Source organism: Hipposideros armiger, unplaced genomic scaffold (assembly GCF_001890085.2).
Source record: "Hipposideros armiger isolate ML-2016 unplaced genomic scaffold, ASM189008v1 scaffold_193, whole genome shotgun sequence".
Classification (NCBI taxonomy): domain Eukaryota; kingdom Metazoa; phylum Chordata; class Mammalia; order Chiroptera; family Hipposideridae; genus Hipposideros; species Hipposideros armiger.
In genome coordinates, this window is record NW_017731543.1 from 927692 (window position 1) to 934241 (window position 6550).

The following is a 6550-nucleotide window of genomic DNA, read 5'->3' on the forward strand; positions in this document are numbered from 1 at the left end:
GGACACACCCCATCAGTCAGCCTCTCCCCTGGCATCGATCAACACTTTCCAACAGCTCAGTTCTGCTGGTTAGATAATCTTCTACCACACTTGGTTTAGCAGGGTTGCATTGAGACTCAGTTTTGTTCTCTGGCCTCTGTTGCACAAGCCTTGGATAAAGTCTCTTTGCCTGTTAAACCTTGTCCAGTGCAATTTTTGCTTTGATGGACTACTCTAACTCCATTGCATTCTTCCCCTTTCCCCGTTATATCAGGTTAATGTTACCACAGAGTTATGGGAAAAAGTCTAACAGAAAATAATTGAGCTCACACATAATTAACTCATAAGTATGTAGGCTGCATTAGGACATTGAAAATACACAGATAGACTCAGAAACAATTTCATCCATGGAGGCTTCCTTTTTCTTCTGAGCCGGCATGAGAGGACTCCGGGTTCACTCACTATTGTGTCCGGGTGCCTATGTTTCCATGGCACTATAGTTCTTACAGACTTTCTCTGCCTCTCATTTCCATGGCAGAGTCTTTTCCAGGAGAAGATACCTCTCTGTACCTGGGCAAACATAAAAAGCATCTCTGGTTTGCTCCCCCCAAAAAGATCTCTCTCTGCTTCCTTTGGGAACCTGCATTTCTTGAGGTCATTTCTGGTGCTGAAGGACATCAATCCTGAACCCCTGCAGAAGATGGGGGCTTCGGTTACTTACAGACACCTTCGTGTCTCCTTTTCTACCTACCAATGTCCTCTCGTTTTATATTCTTCCCCAATAACTAATTCAGGCCTTTCCATGGGCGCCTCCTTGCCACTGGTTCCCAAAAGATCTTGTCTCTATAATGCATGTTTCACACAGTTCAATTCGATCTGTTTCAGAATCTGCTGTAGAGCAAAATCTGCCCTTCAATGCTCTGTTTTCAGCAAATGTAACTTTCACTCTCAGACATTAGAACTACCTACATTAACTCTGTCAGTTCCATCACTGATTTGTGTTAAACTGCATACGGCAAACTTGCCATGACCCAGGATGACAGGGCAGCCAGTAGGAATTTTAAAAAGTGCTCTGAAACTTTTCAGTACTTTTCTGCATCTGGATTTTCACTTTGAATCATCTGGCTGTACTTTATCAGATTAGGTAATGCCAAAGAAGAAAAGCATCCCCACCTCTAAAAGCATACCTCAAGGGCTTTGTGGTAAAAGAAGCATTTGTTAAATCAAATACATTTGTGATTTTTGACCAGAAACTGCATTAAAGTTTGGTAATTAGAGGAATCAGCATGAAAAATTGTTCATCGTGCAATCTAATCTCCCTTGTGAGTCCAAACAATTGGAACCGCATCAAGCAGCTTGATTAATCAAATGAAATGGACCCATCAGGGCTCTTAGTGTATCAGTGTTTTACTCTTAAAGTAGCGAGATATTACAGATGGCTTTTGGAATCGTTTTAAAAACTAAAAGCAAATGCCTCCATCTGAATGGTCAGTGTATGTCTGTAGGGGAGCGTCCCCACGATAACGCACACAATCACATTATTGCACGAATCAGTGCCATCAGTTCTCTCTCTTTTTCTCTCTCTCTCCCACTCTAGCACTAAATTTTAAGAGAAAAATACGTTTTCAAGACATTGCAAATTCTGGTTACTGTTCCATTTTGTTTTTCACCTGAGGATTGTCTTCTGGGATTTAGACTGGCTGTGATCTTATGGCCCATTTTGTAGATTTTGTTCTTTAAGTCTAGACCAAGGGAGACATTTTAACAACAATGTGATTTTCAATTAATCTGATATCCAAATTTGAGTAGTAGTTGCACATATTCTATTTTCCAAAGTAGAATGACTATTTTATTTTTCTCAGTCTTCTACCTGGGCACAGTTCTATTTGCACAGGTAGACAGCATGGAAGGGTTGAAACATATTCTTGAAGGGTGGGAGAGAAGTGATTGAATTCCATTGACGTATGGCTAATTTATTGATTCTATTACCCACGATAGCTGTCCAGGGCCCAGTACCAATCATGCCTGTGGCACAAACAGTATAATCCTCTTCCCTGTCCTCAACAACATCTGCATCTATTGGAAAAAAACACTTAAGTTCAATACACAACTGACCAAATGGTTTGGAAGCGTTTCTGGTCCCTTTGCTTCCTTCCGTCTTCAGCGTTTGCATGTAGGGAAGGGTGTTGCTTTGTGTAGGTTCTGAGTTCACAACTTATAGTGGTGTCTGTGACATAGCCCAGGACCAGAAAAGTCACTCATAATAATGTATTTTCAATTATCATTTGCAATCAGATGGAAAATCATGAGTACTAGGAATATATTGGTTTTATAATTACATTAGTGGTAATGAGAGAGGTGAAAAAAACAATCTGAAAATAAACCCTTACTTTATATTAATTTTGAAAAGCATTACAAAATCTCTTTAAATAGATAATAAAGTAATTACATATGTGCATATCCACTACCAAACAGGATGCAACAAAATAGAAGAGTTTTCCAGAAATTTCCATGGACACACATTGAAGTATGAACATTCTTTCCTTGTTTTCTGACCTTTGAAATGTGAAAATTCATTTTGGCTAACACTACGGGTATATAAAATCATTTAACCAGAGGTTCTTTTAACTGATACCAGCGCTGTTACTGTCAGTCACCCAATGTGCCAATTAGCATTTTTTCTGACTCAGTACATTTTGAATCATCTGTTTCCCAAATTCTCAAAATTTTCTGCCTAGTTAATCCTAATGGTCATATCTGCAGTGAACTAGAATGTTCTTCCTCCATCATTCAGATGTGAGTTCCATTGTTCATGTTTTCTTTTTAAAATCAAAATGCTTATCTTTTCTTGTTCCCAGTACATTTACTTTTATATCTAAACCAAAGGACTTGTCTTTTTTCACCTCTTTCTATTACCAATCATGGCAATGAATTGTGACATGTGGGTGAAGGCCCCACTCTTCTGTTGTTGATATTGAGCCCAAGGTCAGGAAGAGGTTACCTGTAGCCTCTGATTGCAGACAATGCCCCAACCCATGGCCCTTACCACAGACATTGGGGTAAGGTCAAACTCCTTATTCTCTGAGATGCACAAGGAATATCACTCAGTTCATAGCTTCTAGAAATTCTGAACCTGAAGAAAAAGAGGGAGAGAGACCTTTACTTAAGTTAGTGTTTCCCAAACATTTTGTGTAAAGAATACATGTGAAAATGTTTTCTCTTCTTCATATCATACTTGTTCATATCAAGAAAACTGTTATTTTGACAACATCTTAGGAAATGATGCAAGTTTGCACTGAATTTAAGAAGTTAATGAAAAAATGAGTGGAGGTTAAATGATGTAACACTGTTCACCAACATAATTGTGATTAAAGGATCACAGAGTGAAGGGCGACTTTGTCAGCTTAATAATAAGCCTTCCAGTCTAAAGGAGTCTTTAATGGTTCTTAAACACAGAAAACAAAGTTTAGGTTTACATTCTAATTAAACCAGGGATTCAAAGAAATTTCAGAAATACATATAACCAATGATTTCAGCCACTGCACTATTTACAAGTCTTTCATGTTTAGTTAATGTTTTTGGTTTGAACGAGACCACCTAGCTCTTCGGGAGAACAGCTTTATTTCTAAAAGTTTAGAATATGCCCCAGATGTAGCAAAACAGCCTCAAGAATCCTGTGATCAGGAAGAATTCTGGGCTATTTCATCGCATCAGCTCAGGGTACCAAAGGTCCTTTGAAAGTTCATGAACTCTTCCTGATTTATACATTTTTCATTTCACTAAACACTAGACCAATTTTTATAGTAAAAGTCAAGCTTGACAACTTGTCTTGCTCAGAGGGTTCATTTCTTTCACATTTACTATTTTGTAAAACACACCAACTAGAAGCTGATGATGCTCTCATCTCTGTGAAGAATGTCACCATTGATTTATCCCTTTCACCCCCTTGGAGGTGTTGCGGGTGACATTTCTTAATCCCTAAACATATAATGACAAAATAATTATAGGTAGGAATAGTATGTTCTTCGATTTTGTAGACTCGGGGAAAATGGACAATAGGAGAGGAACTGCTGTAAGCGAGTGTCTTCGTCTGCTCAGGCCGCCATGACAAAGTATGCAGACCTGGCAGCTCTGACAACAGAAATGTTTCTCAGTCCTGGAGGCTGGAAGTCCAAGGTCAGGATGCCTGCAGGGTCAGGTTCGGTTGATCCCACTTCCTGGCTTGAAGATAGATGTCTACCTTCTTGCTGTGTGCCCATATGGTCTTTCTGCAGAGTGTGAGTGTGGACAGAGAAAACAAGCTGTCTTGTGGACCTGACCCTCGTGACCCCCTCCAACCCTAATCTCCCCCCAAAGGCCCCATGTCCAAACACCATTACATTGGGGGGCAGGGCTTAAAGGTATACATTTGGGGTGTGTTGTCTTTGTCTCAGCCTATTAATAGTAGTCTGGGCTTAGATGCCTGCGACACTCACCCAGGCCTGAATCACTTTCAGTGACTCCCAGAGACATGTCCCCAACCAGGGCCAGTGGTGTGCTGGACCAGCCCTGTGGCTCTTATTATGATTGCAGGAGGTACTTCAGCAAAACCCATCAGGGAACTCTGAGGAACAAGATTTATTACTCACAGGTCCTGGAGGGTACGGGGCCCACCTGAGGGCACACAGTAAGGTGAGAGAGAAAGAGAGAGAGAGAGAGAGAGAGAGAGAGAGAGAGAGAGAGAGAGAGCGAGCTTGGACCTGGGGCTCTGGCCTTATGAGGTTTAGGGTGGGAACCTAGGGTTTCCTGGGCTCGGTCTTTATTGGCCAATTTAAAACATGAAAGCAAGGATTAGGGTGTGGGAAAGGAGACTCTGGGCCACTCTGATGGCCAGTTTCCTAGGTCGTCCAGGGCTTTCTAAAACAGGATCTTCTCGGGTGGGGGCAGTCTAGCTCCTTATTTGGTTGTTTTGCTAGTAACTGTCCTACAGTTGGTGATACGTTCATTCGAGATGTATGTCTTTGGAATGGACGCTTTGGCCATCAACACTTAATGATGGGCCCTTACATTCAGTCCAGAGCAGTGAGCTATGTAAGAGATACTTTCAGCCCACAAAGCAACCATATGCCACCAGCGTCGTCTCTTTTCCAAGCTCAGCTCCCACAGTTGTTCCAATGATTGCTCACGTGCGCTGCGTTCCAGGCCCTTCGAGAGAGCCTGTCACTGTAAACACCCCAGTCTGTCCATGTCCCTCTCACATAGAGGCTTCCAGCACTGTGCAAATTCGAAGTGTGCAGATGGAAAGGACAATGTCACTGTCATCTTGATTTGGGCAGAAAGGAGCCAGGAGTGCCCCAAAACACCTTACAAAGATCAATTTATTGATAGAAATTATTATTTGCTAGATTTATAAAATATTAAATTCAGAGAAATAACGGAAATATGTTACAGAAGTGATGGAATCAACACAATGCATTAATGCCTCAAACTTAACTTTCAAGTGGGGGGATGTAGACTTTATTGCATCGAAGAGGGCTTCTGTTGTACCAGAGCCAGGCCCCTGCACTCAGGGAACAGCTTGTCATAGGAAACGCTTCAGGCTTTGGCTACAAAAGAGACATGTCCAGCTTCGATCTAAGCCATGGCCAATCCTAGTGCCAACTCTCAGGGGGGAAAAAATCATGCCACTGTTCCCCCAAAGAGTGCTTTTCTAGGTCACAGATCCAGGAAAATAAACGCCTGCTACTAGAGACCTTCCCCCTTGTTCTGGACCAAATCATGTCCTTCCTAAATTTATTCACCGAAGCCTTAACCCCCAATGGGACTGCATTTAAAGAGGTGATTACTGTTAAATGAGGTCATAAAGGTGGGGCCCTAACCCAATAGGACTGGTGTCCTTACAAGAAGAGGAAGAAACACCAGGATCATGCACAGAGAAAAGGCCATGTGAGGGCACAGCAAGAAGGCAGCCACCTACAAGCCAAGAAGAGAAGCCTCAGCAGACATCAAACTTGCCTACACCTTGACCTTGGACTTCCAGGCTCCAGGACTGAGATATAAATGTCTGCTGCTTAAGCCACTCAGCTGATGGTATTTTGTTATGGCAGCCTGAACCATAGAACAGTTGTGGTGATTCCTGGGTGGTGATGTCTCAGTCTGTTCTGCCTCAGTTTGGAGCTATACTCTCTGTACCTATAGAAGACACCCCAGAATGCTTAACCATCAGTATGATAAAGGACCGAGTCTCTCACTTCTTCAGCCACACTAGGATTGGGGTGCTAGTCAGTTCCAGGATGTTTGCAAAGATGTGCAAGGCCCTCAAATCATGTATAGACCATTGCAGTTACTTGCACACAAAGGAATGCACACAAAGAAACACAGAACAGTGTCTGTCTCTGAGGGGCTGCAGCAGATTCTCACAGCAGGTATGCATGACCGGATTTGAGATGAATTACCCTTGGCAATGGTTCCTGGATCTTTGAATGTCTCTCCAGTCCTCCATTTCTAGAACAGCATCAGTAAAATGCTGGAACTCTTATAATGCGTCACTGAAAGAGCCTCCCTCCACCCAGGTTCTGCTCGAAGCTTTACC